General features: G+C 38.3%; 1 protein-coding gene across 1 annotated transcript in view; it reads left to right on the forward strand.

Annotated features, from left to right (window-relative positions):
* Positions 1 to 191: 191 nt before the first annotated feature.
* htr1d (5-hydroxytryptamine (serotonin) receptor 1D, G protein-coupled) overlaps positions 192 to 24,179 on the forward strand; it is a 42,442-nt gene continuing 18,454 nt past the window's right edge. The window contains exon 1 of the mRNA XM_012851948.3: positions 192 to 656. The gene's annotated coding sequence lies outside the window, so the exon portion shown is untranslated. The remainder of the gene's footprint in view (positions 657 to 24,179) is intronic.

Raw genomic sequence — 24,179 nt, forward strand, 5'->3', positions numbered from 1 at the left:
AGGGTTTATTTTTCCATTTAAACCTAAAAATGATTTCTCTGATACTTCTTATAGGGGGGAACTTTGATTGCATAACAGATAAAAGCCTATTCTGTCTGTCCTGGACCACTGAGTCCTCTGTGGGTCCACATGGGCTTAACAACCTATTGCCTCACTCGCTTTCTCTCTGTTTTGTGTGTGCGTGGGTGTAGTTTCTTGCGCTGGTGGCGGGAGGAGGGGGCATGCAGTGTGCAGCTCTCACGTGTAGGCAAAACTAAATCTTAACAGCAGACCTGAACGCTTAGATGCCGAATCCTCCCTAACACTCAGCCCCGGCGTGGAGTGGGTCCTCTGGTTTCTTCGCGGGTGGAAGGTATCCCACGGTTTCGCAATATGGTTCACACAAGTTCTCCGCACACCTGCCCAAATGGACCAGGACGGCGGTGCGCAGACACACGGGCGTCCGATGGAGCCCTCCTGCGAGATGTGAAGTAAACCTCCGCGCTGGGAGAACAGCTGGAACATCTGCAGAAGCTGGTACTCTGGTCCGCGGCGCTCAGTTTGTTTGCAGCGGGCGTGCGTAAATGTAGGACGCTGTTTGACACTTTTCCCCCCCTGCGCTCCGTTTTTAACCACCGAGAACAAAAGACATTTACCTAAAAGAGGAAACTTACACGGTAAGTCGGATTACCTTTTTATTTTCTCATCGGTTCTATGAGCCGCGTCTTCACCATTACGCACGGTTCTGACGGCGCAGAACGGATTGACAACGGCTAAATCCAAATTGTTTTACTGACAGGAAATCCTCGAAAAGCAGCTAGAAATACACATACAAGAAAGATGAGAAGGTTTTGTTGAGGCAGCTCTAAAATAATGCGTGGAAAGGTCACTATGTGTGATTATCACTGGCAAAAGATTCCTTATAGTGGCCGTGGGCAGATAGGTGAGGATGAGACCGACTACATTTTGATTAAACCATCATGATTTGCACAATAAAGTAGATTAAAACACAGTAAAAGAAGCTCTTTATGTTTTCAGGAGTCTCTTACCAAAATTGGTTCAGAGGGTGTGGGAAGACTCAGATGAAAAACTGCTCAGCGTTTGTAGATGACTGAAACCTTGAGAAGTGATTTTGTCTCATGTTTATTTCCTTAATACGACTTAATCCTTTATGTCTGTGACATTCTATTCTTTTTATCATAATAAACACATTTGCTTGAGATTTACTGGCACAGCTTTTCCTAACAGACACTAATATTCAGTGTTCTTTGAGGCCTTTAGACTGATTTATTTCATTTTATTTTTGTAATTAGGTAATATTACACATAGGGGGCAGCTTAAGCTTAGCGGGAAGGAAGGGCTTGCAATCAGAAATTTGCGAGTTCGATTCCAGCTTCCCCCTGCCACATGTCGATGCCAGGTTGTGCAAGGAACTGAAGCCTAAGTTGACTACGGATGTGTGCGTCAGCGTGAGTGCAGCGGAGTGAATGGAACTCCGTAGCACACAAGTACTTTAAGTGGATGGTTACTTGAGAAGCACTGCATCATTTATGTCTGTTAACCGTTTCAAAGGGGGAAAAAAAGGCCTGTAGGTATAAATTCAAGTTTTTAATCCAGCAGAAAATGAAGCTACTATAGGTGTATTTACCCTGTTAATGCATCAAAGAATATATCTGTAACCTTTACCTGTTGTGATTACATAAAAAAACGTACATCAAGGAGCCTGCTAATGCATTTTAGAGCGACACTGGTGGGAGTTCTTTGTTTTGATGCATTTCAAGATCAGGATCAGGTCAGATCCAGAGAAGGTTGGCGGAATCCTGTCTTTGGTGGATTTATTGGTCCTTCTCTAATGTCTTGGCTTTCAGAGGGAGAAGCTGGTGATAAACTGATGATCAACACAACACATTATCAGGATATGAGGCTTCATTTATTTCACACATGCAGGAGAAGAGATTGGTGTAATTTAAAACCATGAGTCCGATATGTAATATTTGCTCGAGATCTTTACTGCACATTCATTGAGCATAGCATCTTATACATAAGTTTATATTTTATGATTGAATATTTGTGAAGCAGAACTGCATAAATCTGTATAATTTAACACAAGCCTCAAACTGCCTGCATTTGAGAGAGAGATTTCATATATTTCAGTGCATTGAGAATATTCTTTCCTGCATTAGCCGGTGAAAAAAGGAGGTGAGCAGCCTCCAGTCCATTTCAAGCTTGGGGGAAGAAAAAAAAAATGGATCTGTCGTCTGTGCTCTCAAGCTTTTCAGAAGCCCACACTGGTATCTCTTCGCAGAGCGAGTGCGGCGTTTTTTGCTTTAAGTAGCTGGCTGATGGCTGCGATATCAGGCAAAATGAATGAGCACTTTGATGGAGAGCATCCTTTAGCGAGGGACGGCCCTCCATTTCGTTATGTGAGTCGCACACATCTGGATTTTCTTCTCGCTTCCTCACAGAAACATCTTTGCTGTCCGTCCTCACTGAGCTGCTGCGCACACTCTGAGAAGCAGAGCAGACGCACATTCACTCTCAGGGGTTGGACTGTGGACAAGGATCTCAATCAGTGGTTCATAAAAATAACACAACAGTTAATATCCACCTTCCAAATTATAAATGAGACTCAATTAAAAAAAATGATTTGATTGTGATATTGCTGAGTAAGCCAGTTGCTCATATGATGCGTTCTCCCTTATTGTCGGGCATGACACAGCATGTCATAAATAAGACTCATCAGTAGCTCCTTATGCACATTGTAAAATGCGTTCTTAATAATTAATAGGAACATATAGTTTGTGGGTGATTGTTTTAACTGTCCGCCATGAGTGCAGAGAGAAAACAATCTCTAGAATGTCAATTTTACCTGTGGGCAGGAAAACATTTTGAAAAGAAGGGAGGAGAGTTGACATTGATTTGCAATTCACTAACTTGCCTGAAGCCGGATTATTATTTCACCTGCAGAATATTGAGCTAAAACTGCAATCCTGGATCTCCTGCGGGGCCTGTAATTCAAATCTGAGGGAGATAATGGTTATAGTTGTGATTCTACTCGTACAGCAATAACAAAAACACGATGAGATTCGACACGTGACAGAAAACAAAAAAGAAAAAGTGGGAGATCAACAAAAGATTGCCATGTGGGGAAAAAAATACTGAACATTAAACACAATTTCTTTTTATATAAAGTGTAGCAGCTGAAGATGTTTGTGATCCCACTATACAACGTTTTCACTGGTATTTAGACCCCATGGAGGCATCGCTTTTTATTTGACGGTCATATTAACAGATAATGTGACATGCAGTCAGCTGGGAAAGCTCGTGCCGAGGTGTTGGGATGGAGAACCTGACCGCTTGCTGACCCTCGGATTCAGGAGGAGCATCATGGCTCCAGTGAAGGTTAGATTCTGCCAGGCTGCCCCTTCCCTCTGAGCCCGTTTTTGGTCTTCGTTGACAGGATCTGGTCGTGGCGAGGAGATTTCCTGGTTGCAGAACCTCCGGGTCTCAGTTTGATTTTGCAGATGATGTGCTACTGTGCTGGACCTTCAAGCCATGGCCTTAAGCTTGCTTTTGACTAGTCCTTAAGCCAGGGGTGTCCAAACTTTTCGGTACATGGGCCAAAATTGTCAAGTCAAAGGAACTCAAGTTCCAAAAAATTAACAAAAATGTTTTTAAACCCAAACAATCATTAATGTTTTACCTGCTCTACAAAATATGATCATTCTAAATAAATAAATCAGATTTGTTTGTAGGAAATGAATGTGTAAATTATTGTAGGGTTTTACTAATTTACTTTATTCATCCAGTTTGCATATTATTTTTGAATAATTTAATTTCACTCTTTAACAATAATAAACTGAAGTCTTTTTGGTCTAGAATTATGAGAACAGTATTTGGGTCGGTTGTTCTTTGAACAGACTTGCTGTAATTGGCCAATTTTCATAATTTAATTCAAAGCAGATTTTAATGCACCAAAGTCTGCATTTGAGTGATTAGGTGTCATTGGATAGATGTTACTATGAAATTAAGGATGATGTCAAAAGTGTGTTTATTAAAAGACGAATACTTTGTTGTACTTAGCATTTTTAAATTGTAGGACTTTAACTTTCCTGTAAGAATTTTGCTCTAATAAAAACTAAAATCTTCCATTTGGATCAGCCACCGGTGTTGGTGGACCAGATCTTTCTTGAAATGCCGTTTGGGGGGCGCCCAGAATCAGTACAGGGGCCTCAAATGGATTCTGAAGCGGCAGGGATGAAGGCCTGCTCCTCTGATTCTGAGCCTATTGTCCACATTGTTCATTGTGGGTCAGTGTTTCCCTCAGGAGAAGCAGTTCTTGTATTTCTGCTTTTTATGATATGATTAAAGTTGCAGGAAGTGGATAGATAAATGAGTGCCCTGTTTGCTGCAACGCCGTCGTTTCTCCTGTCTGGTGTGAGTAACAAGGCAAGTCCCTGAATTTACAGGTGTGCATATGTTGCCACTCTTACCTGCGGTCATGAAACCATAAAATCCCAGAAACAAGCGGCTGAATGAAGGTGACTGTAAGGTGCCTGGACTCAGATTAGAGATTATCTGCGTGGAGATAATCATCCATCATCCAGGTGGAGCTTGGAGAAGCCACCAGTCAAAAGGCTGATGGCTTCTAATAAATGAGAAAGTGTGTCCCGAATTTTGACAGGTAGTGTTTACATCTTTCACTACATATTCCATCTGGCCTGAGGGGTTATGTACTATTTAAAGTCTGAGGCTGGATGTCTGGATCTGTTATCCCCACAATCTGGTCTTGGATTAGAGAAAGATGATGTATGGTTGGTCAGCTGTTCATAGAAATCAAGGAGCTTGTGTCAGAAATAAATACCAGTAAAGTTTTCCCAATCCTCGTTATGTTTTCTCACAATGACTGTCTACTGAGGAGTTGTTCGTCGGGCCTCTGAGGTAAATGTTAATGAGGAAAATGTTAATGAGGAAAACAGTCTTTAAAGGTTTCTGAACATCAGTGAAGGCCTCCACTGTCTTATTCTTATTTTTCTTCTAAATCCAAGTCTCCAGGCTGTATTTTCAAGGCATTTTTCTGTCAGCTACAACGTTTTCCAGTTGGATAACAATTTATTGTGAGAAAAAAAATTTAATACTTTAAAACCTTACTGAGTTTTTAGTAACAACATGTCTTCTTGGTTGATAAACTGCAGAATTATGCTGTTTCTGGTCAGACGGGTAGATACACATATTATATTCATTTTTCATATTCATTGATTTTTTTTAAACTGTTTATTTTTCAATATACAACTTTATGAGGACATTTCATGCTTAAAGAGATTTTGTGGTGTACCTGGAGTCTCCAGGAATGCAAATAAGTTGAATGTAGTTTGTCCAGATGCTGCATAGATATCTTTATATCCCTTTTGGGTCATATCTTTCAAGCCGTTCAGTTTTTTTTTCTGTTTTCTTTTACACTTTTGAACAATTACGTCACAATATTTTTAGGTTTATGGAAGTTTATTCCAAACATGTAAAGTACAGAAAATAAAATTAAATCCTCAAACAAAATCAAAACAGTACTATTGTAATTTATATATATAATTATATATCTGAAAAGCAGTGGGAAGAGGAACAATTATTTAATCCCACCCCCTCCCTCCAATACTTAATAGTCTATTAATCTGTTTCCCTATTTTAAACCACAAGTATAAATTCAGTAAAAGTTAAACTGTAACCAGTTTGCTCACTCAGTTTTCTATATCAATAACAAATAAAAAAGTTGCATTGATATATTACTTTTATAAAATGTGTTAATATTATTCCTGATGGAACAAACAAATTGTACCATTATCCATCCCCTCAACACCTTCAGACCTATACCCACATTTTATAGCTATATGTTGTATACATAAGCATATATAGCACTGGTGTGTATACACACACACACACACACATTTTATATATATATATATATATATATATATATATATATATATATATATATATATATATATATATATATATATATATATATATATATATATATATAGTTTTTATATATATAGTTTAGCCTGCTTTTATATTTTGATAGACGATGCTTTAAAGCTTGATCTATTCCATTATACCAACCAATTTAAATAAACTTTTTCATCCTGCCAGAAAAATGGCAGAAGCTTATGACAAGAACTTAAGAAGTAACATTTAATAAATTTTTAATGAGGTTATATGAATGTATTTGAGCTTGTATCTACAATTTTTACCCTATATGGATTAGGAAAAAAAACTTTACAAAAATCAAAACTTTCACACCCAATTCTTGTTTTCAAAGTTATCAAAGCTGTTTTTGAATAATTATTCCACCCTATAAAAATATCTTAAATGCATGATTAAAATGCCTAAATATAGCTTTCAAGCTCACTGAGTCCACATAAACTTCTGACCAGAGCTGTAGAAAAGGCGCCCTCCGTTAAAGTAAAACCTCAATGAGCGTAAAAATGCAGTAAACTGCAAAGATTAGGCAAAGATTAGCTTTAATTTGCATGTTATCTAAGCCATAACAAGGCCCCCTTGGGCGATAATATAAAGCTTGGAACTCCTCACTACTCCAGACATTTGAATTGAGAAAGCTTTCTGGATGGGAAGCGAAACGTCTTCAAACTTCGGATAAAAAGTCCACTTGTTTTGTTTTTTTTCAACTTTTTTTGGGAATGCAGGAAACTTATTTCCAGCCAGTCGTTAACCAATCAGCATTGAAATGCTTTGGTTGCATCATCTTCTGAAGGAGCTGCACGGTGGGATGGAGTCAAAGGTGTCACCATCTGGCTGTTGAGTTGAGGCGAAGTTACGTTGTTGGAAGGTAGTCTGTTATTATCACAGAGGTTAAAAAGAGAGGCATTTTTATTGCTGTTCACTGAGTCTCAGTTGGGATTGTTTTGGTCTAAGGTTTGGGGCATTTCTGCATGGACTCTAAATGTTTTCCCTCCAGTTGTTCCAAAACATTCACACGACGGATAATTGGCCTCTTTAAATTGCCCGATGGTCTGAATGTGTGCGTGCATGGCTGTAAATAACCTTCATGAGACGTTTTTTTTACTCACAGTCTTTCACTCTGTGGAAGATCTTTTTAGACAAATCTGTGGGACCGATTTCCTGGCCTACAGACGGCTCTGAGCAAAGTTTGGATGAAATTGTATTTATCATACATGAAACAGAAGTCAGATGCATTCTGGTATGTTAAAAAGGTTGAATTGCTAAAATTGTGGTTCTGATTGGAAATGTTGGTAAAACATCTGTGAAACCGCTGAGGTTTAATTTTAGCATTTAGCATTTTTAGCTTCATTCGTTCCTAGATAAATTGGTCTCGTAGGATATGACTCAAACTTATTTTTCACTATAAATACGTTGTTTACTTGGTTTTAGAAAGAGATAAACATGTAAAATGTCTTTTGTTTTCCAGGTAAATTTACTCTGACACAGTAGCACCTATCTCCTTCCTGATACCAGTGTAATAACCTCACATTAATTAGGTTTCTTGAGAGATCAAGAATATTTAACCCAACTCTTGTATTTGTGCAGAGACACACAAATACAAGAGTGGGGTTGGTGTGTGTGTGAAAAAGAAATCTCATATTGAAGAGCTTGGTCTCATGTATGGACATTTCTCAGCATCAAAAGTTAAAAAGTCACAACTCTCTCATCAGCCTCAAAGAGTTTTTATGATATTTATCTTTTCAGCAGCTGATAAAATCAAGAGTTGTCATTTCCACTGATTTATCCAGAAGCCTCCCACTGCACTGCAGAAGTGAATTACAGTGAATGTGGGGAGATAAACACACCAAGGCTACCACAGCAAACCTGCTGTTACGGCCTCTTGTAAAAAATCTTCAACAACTCTGCATGTGAAGGTCACTGCACAGCCGTCCAGGAAGATGTTAGCCGTCTTCTTCTTCTTTACGCGGAGCATCTCAGACATGAACAGCCCAGTCTGTGCAATGTGCTGCGTATTTGCTTGAATGCATAAGTGGCATTTCATGTGCGTTAGACCTTGGAGGTATCTTGTGAGAAGTGTGAGAACAAGAAGCAGATCTGTCGCAGAGTTGCAGCTTCACTGCACGATTTATTCTTTGTCATTCCTTAACATAAACTGTGCTGTTCTGACGTGTCGCCTTTGCAGGACGCCGTAGAAGATATAACGCAGCAAATGTACAAAAGCATCTGAAGTTATTTAACACTCTGTTTGTAGAGCTTGGTCCGGCGGTCCAGCATTTGCAGAAGTGTGCAGCACGTTATTTGGCTGATTGCAGCTTCACAGCTGAGCAGATCATGGGGCAGCATCTGTGAGGAGGAGTTAAGCTGTTAAGCTGTAAAACAAAATCCATCCTGAGAATTCAGCGACTGTCTGCCGTAGCGGAGGAATCGATATCCATATGGCGTTTGCTCCAGTACCGATGAACTGTCAGTAATGATCTGGAGACGGTAGAAATGCAAAGAACCAACAGAGGCATTTAAACGGTCCTCTTCTGCTGACTCTGCTGCACATTAATGAGAGAGAGAAATGACAACTGGCAAAGAGAACAATAAAAAATAAAATAAGAATACAGGTTTTCCTGAAGCATTACTTGAAGCATTGTTATTTAAAGCAAAAAAATAAAAACACACACAAGGTAAGTTTAAAATCTGCTAAATATGCAGCTTTGGGGGTAAACTCAGAGCTGGAAACATAAACATGGTTCTACCCTCTTTAAAATGTTTTTTTTTTTTAAGTACATTTAAAACAACACAAAATAAGTAGAATCCTTATAAGAAATTATATGTTATTTTTTTGGAGTGGGTAAGATCAGATTTAGATTAAGTGGGGATATAGTGTGGCGACTTTAATGCCCATAATACACCATAGGACTGCAGGACTGATGGGAATGGGTTGAATACTGAGGAGTTAATGGAGTCTAAAATCTTGTCTGCATTAATAATGGAGACAGAACCGATACAGAGAAGCCATTGATCTTACATTAGTTTCTGATTCGTTGGCAGGGCTCTGTTCTTGGAGTGTTATTGAAGTCGTAACGATTGGAAGGGATCATTTTCCAATAATGATGGAAGCTGGCTTGAGCAATCAAGAGGAGGATACTGGAGGACGGCCTAATTGATTTTTTTTTACTAGGGCTGACTGTGAGAAATATTGGACAATAAGTGAAAAAAAGAATTAAGGAACTAAACAGGAGCAGTGATTCTTATTCATTAAAACTAATGTTTTTCAGCTGTTTTACAAAAACTGTTCAACATTAAAATATAAGAAAGGTGGTGGGGGGAATAAGATTGTCCCATGATCGACAACAGAAAATGACCAGGGTATAAATCTCAAAATTAAGCTCTCCAAATTTAAAGAGAAATCAGAATGTTCTGATTCTTTTTAAAGGATGCAAGCTATGGTTACAGTAGAATAGAATAGAATAGAAAAAAAATTATCGTCCCCAATGGGGAAATTTGAGCGTGACAGCAGCAAAACGGCGTAAACAGGATTCACTAGAACTACACACTAGAAGAAGTAATATGAATAAAATACTATTTCAAAGTTAAGTTCTAAAGCAGAAGAGAATAAACTTATCAGAAAAGCAAAAAACAAAAAAAAAACTGTGTAAGTTTTAATTAATAATATGGGATATTCATGTGAAAATGCACACATTGCAAAGAAGAATGCAATATTCAAGTTAAATAGTGGAAAGTGGATTGATATGAGAAAACTATTGAATATGTGTGATTGTACAAGCAAACATCTCAGAGTAGCTAAAGTGTCTGTAAAAGGACATTAGCGTCTGAGAGACTAAATAATTCATAATCAAATCAGAACCCATTTAATCATTAGCATGTTGTAAACACTTATTATCTCTGCTGTGAGCAGATAATAAACAGCAGCTGGGATGAAGGACCTGCAGAAGCGCTTGTTTGAGCATCTAGGATGGATGGATGGAAGATGATCAAATTAATGAATGATATAAAAGGAGATTACGGTTACCCTGTTTTAATTAACGATGGAATGTCAGTAACCAGTGAATCACCAGTCACCAGTTTGTTGGCACAAACAATCACAAACAGGTTAACAGCATTATTAAAAGGAAAATATATGACAAATGACTAAAACAAATGTAAAGTGAAGATTGGTTGTATATAATTCAAAAGACGTATTGGAAGGTAGAAGTGTGGAGAAATAGAATATAGGAAAGGATAAGATCTAGACTTCATTCAGCATCACCTCTAATGAGGAAAACATGAAACACGACGAAGTGAATTCTGTTAGGAAAGTTAAACAATAGAAATGTTAACGGTAAGAAATATCATAAAACATCAGAGAGAGAACAGAATGAATAAGTAGTCTTGAACAGGAAAAGTTTATCTTATAAACAACTTAAGAAAAGGTCCTTTTGAAAATATAAGATATTTTTTTCATTATTTGATGGTAACTAGATTATTAAACAGAATATCCCTTTTTTTGGTTGTTTTTAGGTTTTTTAGCACATTTGCTCTATCTATCTATCTATCTATCTATCTCTCTATCTCTCTATCTCTCTATCTATCTATCTATCTATCTCTCTCTCTCTCTCTCTATATATATATATATATATATATATATATATATATATATATATATATATATATATATATATATATATTAGGGCTGGGCAAGTTAATGCGTTAATTTCGCATCAATTCATTAGACTATTAACGGCGATGTTCATTTTATCGCGCATTAACGCATGTTGCTCACATGCTTTCAGTCAGTGTCAGTCAGCACGCGCGCTGACTGCAGCGCGCTGTCACGGCAGCACTCTCCCGCTCCCCCTCCCCTTTCGTACATGGCTCAGCGGCGCCAGCCAATCAGCACGCAGGCTCAGCCTGGCCCGCCCACTCAGCTCTCACACAAACTTAACACACAAACAGCTGAGAGAGACCGCAGCAGCGAAAAAACATGAACGGGGAAGTAGCACCGTTTGGCTTTATTTTAATACCGTAAATGAAATCAAGCTGTATGTTTTGTAAAAAGCCGGTTCATTTCAGTGGAAACACAACAAATTTATCTAAGCACGTGAAAATACATGAAAACGTCGAGCCACAGAAACGGAGAGAGGAGACGTAACTTCTGTCATTGCCCCGACAGACCCACAGACGTCTCTGACTGAGGCGTTTCAGTCCTCCAGGGAACATCCAGGTAGATCAGTGTTCATCTTCAGCAGCAGTTCATGTTGACTTTCAAAGTAGATATTATCTATCATATGTTACTGCAGCCCACACATAACATGTAATTAAGACCTTGAAAGAACCCAGTACATATATTAAAAAGTGTTATTTAAGATAAGATAACATTAGCTAATCCTTTTTTTATCCCACAACGGGGAAATTTATAGGATTAAAGCAACAGGCAGGTGCACACAACACAGACAAAATTACATAAGGATTGAAATATATAAGAGGTGGATTAGCGAAAAAACACTGAACATAACATTATTGTTATTATTATTATTATTATTATTATTATTATTATTATTTAATTGTAATAATAAAATAAAAACCACAAAACCCAAAAGGTCAACAGTTTCATGATACATCAAGCTTAGGGACTGGCTAATATACAGCAGGTCAAAAAAGGCCATATTTTGGCTGCAGTGCTTGCTGTTCTCTTATGAAGAAAAGATCAACTAGTGCACTAAATTCAATAGATGGGTTGAAAATATCCAGTATAAAATAAGATAAGTGCTACAAATGTTACAACACTTTTGTTCATATGGCAGCAGAACATTAAAATAAAAGTGCTCTTTACACTACTTTTGAATTCATTCTTGGAGTTTGCACATACAATGCGATTAATCATGATTAATCGGGCAAATTATGCGATTAATCGCGATTAAAAATTTTAATCGTTGCCCAGCCCTAATATATATATATATATATATATATATATATATATATATATATATATATATATATATATATATATATATATATATATATATATATATATATATAGCATCAACACATTGCAAAGTACAATTAAATCTAATCATAGAGACAGACTGATAGAAATATTGATAAGAATAGACTAACACCGAATGGCCAGACCTGAACACAAAGAAACCATTGATGCAAGCAAAGCAGAACAGTAAATTATAGAATAAAAAAGATTATGAAAAGAAATAAACAAAGAAACTGAACACAAACCCTGAACTACCTTTAAGCCACGTTATGTTTTGTTTTTAATTTAAACGTCAGTAGCTCACTCTGGTTCCACACAAAGCTTTTATGAAAGATTATGCTGGTGTATTAGTTATTATTTTTGTGTTTTATGCTTTGTTTTTGCTCAGTTTGTTAGTAAATAAAGCCTTTCATGTTTATTTATGATTTTAACTGAAGTACGTACTGTGCATATGCAGCAGGGGTTAAAACAAGGAAGCAACTAACAGCTATTAGCATCTCAGAGCGAAACAATGACAAAAGGTCCAAGATCCAGTGAAAAACAAAAACGCAATAAGATATGATTCCAAGAGGGAAAGAATGTCTCTGGGAATCCAGTCTGAACGTTGGTGTTCATTGAAGCGGACGTTAAACCTGCCGAGGCTCAGATATGACACAGAGTTGATTGACGTGAGTAAATGTTCTGATATGAGGCTCTTAAAGTTGCTGTAGATCGTTTTATTTAATTAATAACGGTTGGTCTTCCATCATGACGAGCTGCTGCTTTACTGCGAGGCGTTGCAGAGAGTCAGACTCAGTCGGACATTATTTCATTTTGATTAATTCATTCAGCAAACCGGCAGTTCTGCGATACTTTCACTAGATGGCGCCACGTCTGTTTGCATCTGCCAACCGCGCTCAGTGCTGGGACCATTTCAAATTGAGGCCGTGTCACACGGCAGGATTTTTTGCCCGATTCTCTACTTCCAAGAGGCGTCAACTATCAGCGTGTCTCTTAAAATAATCTTAAGAGACATTCCTGCAGTGTGTGATGTGTGTTAAATGTGATTTGGTCCGCTCGGTGGAAAGTAATGTCTCTCAAGCTTGGAAAATCATCGGACTATTTTAAAATCCTGTTGTGTGAACCAGAAGGTCCTGTGTAAGAGATATGCTTAAATTTTAATGTTTTTCTTATTAAAAAAAATTGACATAATCTCACGCCTAACTTACCATAGAAGTTGAGAAAGCGTGCACAGCATTCAGACATCAGGTGTAAACATGCATACCAGCAGCAGTTAAGTACATTTGTGTGTTTTTCGTATGTAAAGGAAATGAAGAAAAAGTAGTTGTTGCACTGTAGCTGACACTAAGGTGCTCATTGTGTCCATCAGAGGGACAGAAGCTGTCTCTGTGGCGCCTGGTTAATGTAAAAAGTTCTCTGTAGCGCCGACCTGAAGCTAAAAGTGTGAACACTTTGTGTCCAGCATGTGTGGGGTCTGCAGAGACCTCACATGCATGCATTTAGTGCATAAAAGATCATTCATGTCCAGCAATTCTCTATCCTACTTATCTGATAATGTCCTATAAAAGGAAATGCTGCTAGTTTAAGTGATTTATCCTTTAAACATCAGCTGTCTCGATGGTCGTGCCTGTTGGAAAGATGTGACAGCTCTGAATTAGCTGCTCGGCTATGCAGCTTTCAAAATACACCATGTTCAACATGGCATGTCTTTCCTGTTAAGTGAACAAAGTGAGAGAAACATGCAATCTCTGCTGTGTGTTGTCCCATCTAATTTACTTTGGCTCTGACTCTGATGCACTTATAAAGACGTTAATTCTCCTCGTGTTGGCCGGTGGAGATAGCAGCCAGTGACCAAAAGACTGGAGAAAAAGAATCAGGATCTTAATCCAGACTCACCTGCTCCCCTGTGATTTATGCCCGAGAGCTCGCTGCCACTATCATACAGCTTCACATTTAAAGGATGCATAGTTTTTGTGTTTCCTTCAAGAGCATTTTCTCCTACATTAACACACAAAGACCTAAAGGGCTTATCTACTGAGGTGCAGGCTCTAGCTTGAGCTTGGAGCCTTAAAATGCAGACTGGCCAATATACAGCCATAAGCAAATGTAAAAAAAAAAAAAAAAAATCTTGACTAAAAAGCAAACTTCTTTAAGATATAATCAAGCTTTCAGGCAGTCGAGACAGATTTGGTGGAGGGAAATGAGGTTTTCTGTCGCTGCTAATGTTGCTGCAGAGTGTTAATGATGTTTAGGTTTGCATGCATCTCAGGTGCCACAGCAAACTGTTTCTGGGAGATACGAAGAATGCAGATTACCTCAGCATGTCTTCCAAAAGCACGAGGAACACATTGACATTATAAGAAGTAAAAACATTTATGAACTATTTCACAATGTTAACATGTATACGTCTCAGATTAAATGAAGAAAGGAAGATCTGGATGTAATGGGCGTTAGATGGAAAACTGAAATCTATCAATGATCTTTTGACACATTTTTCAGTTAAGCAATGATTTTTCTCTAAATGAGAAAGTTTTATTTTCTTTCTTTTTAATAAAGCACAAATTTAGTTTTGGCATCCCACAGAATAAAACATAAACAAGGAATTGCTTTTCAAAGTTTAGATTGTATGTAATTTATTTACTGATTCATACTTCAATAGTACTATGATAAACAAAATGAAGCTCTCTCCTACTTGTGTATTACAACACAAAAAGTCAAATATATAACATTTAATATACAGCTTAGCTACTTTTATACTACGTCTCACTTCGGCATTCAAAAAGTTTTAAAAGCTTTTAAAACCCAGTTTATTTGCAAGGCTCTGCTTGTCATATTTGCTATAATAATGATAATATTTAAAGCCTGATACAGGTAATTGTGAGGAAACTTCACATTTTTTCTTTGTATTGTGATTGATATATTAGATCAAAAAATACTTTTACGTTTCCTCATGTTTTCTGCATTTGTATGTATGGTGTGCAACATCTATTGTAGAAGTAGAGGAAATATTTGTATCAAAAATTATAAGTTTGGAGTTATAGGGTTAGAAGCAAGCGGTCACAGACATGCAGACACACACAGGGCTGCAGACCGCTGGGAGGGGACTCTTTGTACACATAGCAACTTAGAGAAAAATTGTTGTGATTTAATGTTCGAAAAGTAAAACATAAAAAAAATCCTTAGAATAATGTATCGTTAAAAATATTGATTTCAGCAGATTGTTACAATTCAGAACATAGATTTCGTTAATGAATTGTGAAACTCCTGCAATGCATGAATCAAGTTTTTGTTTAACCTTTTTCAGTGTTTCCTGTGTACCTGAACCGTGTTTGAGACAAAGTTAGCAGCTTCCACTTGGCGAATCAGTCACAACGTTTAGTGCATCCCTTGATCTGGGTGGTTGCTTTTGTCTGTTGCATTTTGGCTTCGTCTGCACAGCGTTGAAGTTAGAAAATACTCTTAACACTTTTAACATGTCCCCTCTGTCCTTTGAATTACAAATAGATTTTTCTCCCAATGGTTGTACTTTTACAACCATTTAATGACCTCGTGCACCTGTTTTTGTTTCTAATTATCTTTTTCTCTCTTCATAGTAATCTTATTATGTTGTTTGTTGCCAGCACTTTGCCTCACCTCAGGTTTTTGCTGTATGCTCTGTTTATGTTTGAAATAAATTTGTGGAGTTTATGAGTGTTTTTGCAGAAACCCTGGTCAAAACTAGCCTGTCCATATATATTTTGAACAGACTCGCCACCATCATGTGTTTATTTGTGTATATTTTACTGCATTAAGCAAATTACAGTGGATAAAGGGGAAGGGGATTCTCACACTAATTAAGGCTTGGACACCGTGAGAGAATTAAAATATCAGGTTGGGAGATTCAAAACACCTATAAATTGCATGTTACCTGTATTCATGTATTAAAAATAGGTGTGAAAGAACGTTGAACTAGATATTAAAGCTGCTCTACAGCCTTGCCTCCACAGCTCCTCCTCTACAGCTTGCTGTGCTGCTCCGATGTTTACCGTCGTTTGATTTCAGGCCAGTTCTTTCTTTTTACTCTGCTTCTCCTCGTCGGTCTTCTTCTCTTTACCTGTCGTTGCTTTCTGAGCAGATGTCCAGGAACTGGCAGTAATTCACTGTAACGTTAGGTTGTTTCTCCCCCGTTTCTCCACACGGTACGTCCTGTGTGGGGGAGGAGGCGTGATCCGTGTTTACATGAGCAGGATTCTGCTAAGACATTCCTCCTGGCTCTGATTGGTTGTTTCTGACTGGGAGCGGTGTATTTCTGCCAATGGCTATAGGACAACTGGGAGGAGCCAGAGGAGCTTGATTTTTTTTTTTTTCAGATTATCTGCCTCATATTTTACTACCAGGAAACAGTGAAAGTTTTAACAAAAATGTAAAAAAAAAAAAACATTTTACAAAGGTTAGTGTAGCTTTAAAGAGAAACTGTGACCCTGCTGTCACTTCAACTTCCCACCATTGTATGGACATCTGATCAGGATGCTTCCTGGGGCCCGTCTTCTGTTTGTTTTCTGGGCACATCCAGATTGGAGGAGAGTTATGGGCAGTCCCAGTGGGACAATAAATCCCTTCTGGGGTTAGGGGATTACCGTGTGGCCACCCAGAATGACCTTGAGGGGGTTGCTGGGTAGAGGCATGTCTGGGTTTCTCTCTTGGACAGAGCCGACCCAAGTCATAAGGGAACTAGGTCGCTGCTTATGGCTCCCAAACCTTCAGGGGCTTCCTGTAAATGTTTTTAACTCTGACCATATATCTAAAATGTTCCTATTTGTTTATTACAAAATCAGAATACTGTAACATTGTATTTAACAGTTTCACCTTAGATAAATTAAACACTTTTTAATAGTTTAAAATTAACATGAAAGAAAGGAACAGGCAAGTTAAAGTTCTAAAAGTGCAAAGAATAATTTTCATCATTTGATTTTTGCATCAACACAGCTAAAATCTGATACTACAAGTTTAACCTCTTCTTCACATTATACATAAGAAAACAATTATTTTTATTTTTCATTGCAGCTTTTGTGCAGTGGGCTGCCACTGTACACCGCCCGGGGAGTATTCTGGGGCTAAGGGTGTTGCTCAGGGACTCAGAGTCAGTCTTTGGATTTCAAACCGGGGAACTTGCCGCCTTCCTGAGAAGAAAGCGCCCAGTTCTAACCACTAGTCCACCAGTCCTAACCCGTAATCTGTGATTGCTTTAAAACTCAGCCACTTAAAGTTGCTCAACTCTCCCAGTTCCTGCAAATATATATGGAAATGCTGCTGGTGGTGATGCACTTAACAAAGGGGCCCTAAATTAAATTATGCTTAAGGCCCCAAACAAGCTTGGGACAGCCCTGCTCTTGGACCTGTTAGCCCCTATTTCCGATAAACCGACGGTAATGGATGGAATAAAGCTTCTTTAAAAATTCTATTTAAAAAAAATCTGCATATCTACACTATGTTGCCTTCACACACATATGGACTTGGGATATCCTGTTGCTGATCCACAAGATTTAAAAATGATTTTATTATTTGTTAATAGAAGAAACACAATAAGACACAGGATTAATTTAGATCCTTTGAAACACCGAAGCTCTGTGGAGATTATGAGGAGCACGACGATGATACATTTATTCTGGAGTTTTAACAGAGACGCTCACTGCAGCTGATCGCAGGGCTGCTTGTGTGGATGGTGCCGATGTTATCAGGCTGCTGAATGGTTTGTGCTGATTGCTCAGGGCTGTGTGGTTTCCTGTCAAGATGAAACAATGAGATACAATTTATGAACATTGGAAAATTAAACTTGAGCTTTTCAGCAAAGTTCAAAAGTTCTTGGGCTTGTTGAGTGACTTTTTTTCATTCTTCACGTGGTAAGTTTTATTAAAAATGTATTTAAAGATATAAAATAATGCACATGTTCTTGATAAGAACTGTGTCGCAGACATCTCCGGCTTTCGTAAATGTTTACCATCTATTATGGGATTGTGGATCCGTAGAAGATAAGATTAAAAGTTACCAAAGCTACTTGAACAAGAGAATAAACAGATGGTTAACTGGATTCTTGTGTCTTGTTTTAAATGGTGTAGAACATCCCCCCCAAGCGAATGTGAAATTAAGTTGCTTTAAGATACTGCAGCTCAGAGGAGTTGTTTAATGATACCTGATGTCTGTCCCCCTGTGAAAAGCATTCAAAGGCCATAGCCTTCCCATTCCAGTATTTGGAACCTCTGCACAAAATTCTCAGTACAGCTAAACCACTTCACTTTTTCTTTTAATGTTGGCTTTTATAAGTGTTTCCAGTGTTCATCCGTCATATTTCTGGATTATGTATCCCAGAAATGAATGTAATAAACCCAATTGCTACATACAATCATTAAAGGATGGTAACCCTTAATCACAACCATTTGAAACACTTTTTATTGTTGCTTTCTTTTGATTAGAATAACACATTACCAGTTTTAATATCCAATTATAATTATTGATAATTTTCATAATCATTTTTTACTTTTTTCAGGGTAGCCTGCTTTGTTACAACAATTTGTGATTACATTTACAGAATGATTTAGTCTATACCAAGGGTCTCCAGCTCCAGTCCTCAAGATCTGGTGTCCTGAAACCTTTAGATGTGTCCCTGGTCCAACACACCTGAATCAAATGGCTGAATTATTTAACTCAGGTGTGCTGAAGCAGAGACACAGAAAAGTTGTAGGACACCAGACTTCAAGGGTTGACGTTGTGGACCCCTGACCTAGACAAACATTGTGCTCACTGCTCTGTGTTTAAAACGGAAATAAAAATAATTGTTACGTAAGTTTCAAATTTGACTCAAAATGTTTAGCTTAAAGGCTGATTGTGAGATGTTTCTACCTTTTAATCAATCTACAATGGTTTTACTATCCTAAGAATTTTGTAAATTGCACTTGAAATGCATATTTGTTTTATGTCGATATTTATTTTATGCTGCAAAGCCATCAACAATGCAGACGACTGTCCACTGTGGCTCTACGCTCTTTCAGGAGGAGTGAATGCTGCTTGGAGAGACTTGATGCAACCTGCTGGGTTTCCTTAGATGGGAAACCTTTTGACCAATCTGTATGATTTGATTGAATTTGACTTTGTAAAGTGCCTTGAGATGACATTTATCATGAATTGGCGCTATATAAATAGAATAGAATTGAATGGAATTGAATTATTTCCCCATTTGGTCATGAGATCCCACAGCACAGCTTGCTTTGTGGGTGCTTACCAGTACACACTAGGTGTCCTTGTTATTGGTGTAGGCTTCTGTGATTCTGTTTCAAAGTCATCAAATTGTTCTTATCTGTTTTATTTGGACATTCTGTTTTACTTCATTAATGAACGATAACATGAAATACAAAGCTTTGTTTTTTCTTGTGTGAGTAGATGTAAATTGGGAGTGAGATTTAGAAAATTGTACAGGAGATGCAGTGGAAAATCTTGCCCAGGACACCAAATTGTACTAGGGCTGACTCTGAGACTTGGTTCTGTTGCTGCCAATTTGATTGTTGGAGAAATCAACAGATCTTGGACATTATTAAAACATTTGCACCATGTGTTACTTTTTCCATGTGTTACACACGGTGCCCTTTTTTCCACTTGAGCACCTGACATGCACTTCCCAGGCGAGCTGTCTCGAACCACTTCTTTCTTATGATCAGTTTTAAAGCTATTGGAGGCTAATATGGCTCATAAGTTATGGTGGAGCTAGACTGAAGCTGATAATAAGAGCAGAAAAAGTAGAAATCTGTAGCAACCTACACTGCTGCTGTACTTAATGACTGAAGAAAGCGTAATGCAAAGTTGCCAGAAAGGCAGAAATTGTACAGGGCTGCTGCTGAATATATTTGCATTATAGACCTTGATTTTCACTGTAAGAACTATATTTAGTTCTTACAGCCATTGTAAGAACTAAATACATTATTACAGTGTAATAGGCCAAGATGACTTCCTTATCTTTTTTTTTTTTAAATCTTAAAAGAATTTTTGTTGAAATCACCTATTTTTGTAATGCCGTTGTTATCTTTTTGCACACTAAACTTGAGAAAACAAATTTCATTCACATCAAACCTGCTCATACACTTCTTGACACTGGATTCTGTCACAAGCAGAAAGCAAAATTGGATTTTAGAATCTCATAACTTAAAGGTGCATAGCTACGTTATTTGAAATTTTTGAAATCTATGCGTCAGTAGCTCAATCTGGTTGCACACAAATTTTTGATGAAAGATTATTACATCTTGCTGGTGTATTAGTTGTTGTTTTGGTGTTTTATGCTTTGTTTTTGCTCAGTTTCTTAGTAAATAAAGCCTTTTGTGTTTATTGATGATTTTAACTGAAGTATGTACTGCGCATACGCAGCAGGGGATAAAACAAGGAAGCGGCTAACGGCTATTAGCATCTCCCAGCGACACAATGAAGAATTGTCCAAGATCCAGTGTAAAAAAAAGCAAAGATAAATGATTCCAAGAGGGAAAAGACTGGAATTTCTCTGGGAATACAATATATATGTTGGTGTTTTCTGAAGCAGACGCTAAACCTGCTCAGATGTGAGCGCACAGTTGACTGACGTGAGTACATGTTCTGATATGAGGCTCTTAAAGTTGCTGTTAGATCATTTTATTTAATTAATAACGGTTGGTCTTTGAGTTGACACTTTACTGCGTGGCATTGCAGAGGGTCAGGCTCGGTCCGGCATTATTTAATTTTGATTTATTAATTAAGCAAAGTGATAGTTCTGTGATACTGTCGCTAAATGGCACCACGACTGTTTCTATCTGCTAATTGTTCTCGGCGCTGGGACTTTATTTATCCACAAAAGGACCATCAAAACATTATCAGGATGGAGGCTTGATGTATATAACTTTATTTTATCATGATCAAATGGTTTTCAGTCTTTTATTAAGCATATACTGTGGCCATATACCTTTACCCTAAACTCTCCTGCTGTTCTTTTATTCCCCTGACATTTCACTGTTACAGTCTTTCAGTCAGCAATTTACAGACTGGATCCAGACTCACCTCCCCCAGCTGCGTTTAAGTAATGGAAACATGGGCATCTTTCAACAAGTAGTCAATCATGAAACACAGACCTCTAATGGCCTAGGCGGCGGCTGCTGTGCAAGTGAGAAATATGAGTGCATATAGATCTGGACATGACCCCTGCTGTCATTTTAATTGCCAAATAGTCAGGATCTATGATGACAACTTTCATCTGAAGGGCCTTGTCTTTGGACAGGGCTCTAATTATGCGAACAGCCTGACTGTAGATTACTTACTTGGGTCAAGCTGCAATATGGAAGAGGATGAGAGCAGATATTACAGACTGGACGGGAGATTAAAACACAGCGGGGGGAAGCAAACGTTGAGAATCTGAGCAGAAGGAAGTATAAAAACTAAGTCTATAAGGTTAGATCCTCCTGATTGAACACAAAACACAATTAACATTGCCCTGAGACAGCACAATGTGGAGGATTGCCCCCTCCAGTGAAACAATGGTCTGAAAACCGATGAAAAGAGAGGAGAACCTGACATTGTACTTTGAGAGTGACAAACTGGTTTTCTCGCCGTCCAATTCCTTGTGAGGACTCCTGCAGTACATCCAATAATAATACAACAGAGAGTCTCGGCTTTCTGAAGTGGTGTAAATCCACTCTGACGAAAATACCCAGCAGGATGAAAGCTGACAAGAGACGACAGATAAAAAGCATGTCATGATCTAAAGACAGAGACGGCTGAACAAACTGCAGGTATTTTTGGTTATGGGCTCATTCTATGAGTCCTGAAGTTTTTAGGTTATGTGCATGCATTTCTGCTAAATCCCAAAACTCCACTGGGAATGATTCTCCTCAACAAATCAGAGTGGAGATTACTGCCAAGCGTGTACTTCAGTAAAGAGACACTATTTTATCTTCAAAAATATTTTCTTGTCAAAATGTCTATATAAAGTCAATCTTACCCAGACTAACAGTATATAAAAAACAACACAATAACCTTTGCAGTCAGATGTTAGCTTCGCATTGATCTGCAGCTGAACGAAGAGAACAACACATCCTCAACATATAACAAGAGCACACCTGCACAGCACACTACATCCAAACGTAGCATCACCCATCTAGCTCGGCTCTCTCTTCCTCCTGTGTAACTCTTCCTTGTTTTCCCTCCCCTTCTTGCTCTAAAAGCCCCATTTCCACCAAGCCGACTCAATTTGGCCACCAAGCCCGGCCTGAGCTAGTTTCGACTGGCCTACAAAAGCCTAATAGAGGAAAACTCTACAGAAGCACCATAGAGAGCATTCTGACCAGCTGTCTCTCTGTGTGGTGTGGAGGCTGCAGTGCCTCCGACTGGAAGAACGTGAGGAGAGTGGTGAGGACAGCAGAAGGGATCATCGGGGCTCCTCTTCCCTCCATAAAAGGGACCCCTCACACCCCCACCATGGACTGTTCTCCCTGCTGCCCTCTGGGAAGAGCATCCACTGCAGGTCCACCAGGTTCTGCAAAAGCTTTTTCCCTGCTGCCATCAGACTGTTGAACTGCTGTTGAACGGCTGAACTACAACCCATAAACTCTGCACAACCTTTGCATATTTGCACATTTTGCATTATTGCATCTTCATCTAGCATTATAAATGCTACCGAACTCTTAGTCCTTAAATGCATTCTTGCACAAATGCCCTTGCACAATCCAATTCTGTACAATCCAATTCTGTACATACAATGGTTTGTATACTGTGACCTTCTCCTGCACTGTTTACATTTCAATTGTTTTTATATAGTATTTTAAATCTATTGTTTACTTTTAAATCTCTGCTGCACCTAAAACTGTAATTTAACTTTTACTGCAATTTACAAAGCTGTATGCAACAAAATTTCGTTCTGTATGCACTCTGTGCATACAAAATGACAAGTAAAGTTGTCTAAGTCTAAAACGCCTCCTGCTGGTGGCTTCTCTCCCCCCCGCCCCACGTCTTTTTTGCAACATTGGCATTAAAGAAATCTGCAAAAAGTGGAAGACCAAAAAAAAAAAAAATCAATGTAAACATAAAAAAAATTGTGCAAGGTTATCTTGGGTATTTTTATGGATTAAATAATCCACTGGGATAAATATCTGGACACATATGAGCCTAAACTAATGATAAAAATACTGTATTTTTTGGACTATAAGGTGCACTTAAAATACTGAATTTGTTTTCCAAAAATTGATGGTGCGCTTCAAAATCAGGTGCAGCTTATATCTGATCACCGTTGTGCTTACTGACCGATTTTATGTGGTACAATGCGCTCAAAAATATGTCAAAATGTGTAAGTACGACTTTGGTTAGCAACGAAGCCGCTACACTCAATGGATATTCTGAGCATTACGGTACACTGTGTCATTACCTGATAGGACCCCTGAGCTGTCTACATGACTGCCTGACTGTAATGTCTAAACAAGAAGTGCATTCATGTAAGGCAGCCTGGAGTACGCGCTAGCAACAATAAACCTAGTAAGTTAATTCAATATAAAAGGGAGTGATATTACACAGTTGAGAAGAATATTTATTGTGCCTTATAATCCAGTGCGCTTTATGGTCTGAAAAATCTGCACTGCTTCTTTCTGTCTGCACCGGTATTGTGTCTGTGTGTGAGAGGAGAGGAAAGTCTGTATGTCTTGCTCCAAAGTTTTCCTCACAGAGTTAAAATTTACCCCTTTCTTCTTCCTTCAGAGAGAAAGTCTGATACAGCGTGCCTGCGTGTAGAAAGTGTCCTTTTTCTTTTCTTTTTTCATTCATTCTTCGTGGTTTGTAAATAGTCAAATTATGCTTCAGTCTGACCCATTGTTTTCATAGTGGCCCTTAATGTGGTCGCTCCTCAGTTTTTCTTGGGTTCCTCAGAGAAAACCTTCTGGTTTGTCTTTGGTCAATCACTGACCAGCAGTGTGGCCATGTCAAAACTCCAGAGCAGTACAGACACACAGACACCGTTCAAGTATGGCTTCAACAAAGAAAGTGGGAACCAGCAGCTAGGAGCCTACACCTGCCTAATTACATTTCAGGCTAGTGTAACGTTTGGGGCAGAGAGGACTATGCTATTAAGCTGTTCTTAAAGGGTTGTGCACAATTTAACTTACTCCAAAGTTGTTTTATCAAGTTGAGGTCGTAGCCTTGTGCAGAGTAGAGACTTTTTGTCCAACATCAGTGTCTGACCTCACAAATGTAATTCCCCAAGAGTAGCCAACAATTAACG

This window comes from Fundulus heteroclitus, chromosome 19 (assembly GCF_011125445.2).
Source record: "Fundulus heteroclitus isolate FHET01 chromosome 19, MU-UCD_Fhet_4.1, whole genome shotgun sequence".
In the NCBI taxonomy this organism is placed as follows: domain Eukaryota; kingdom Metazoa; phylum Chordata; class Actinopteri; order Cyprinodontiformes; family Fundulidae; genus Fundulus; species Fundulus heteroclitus.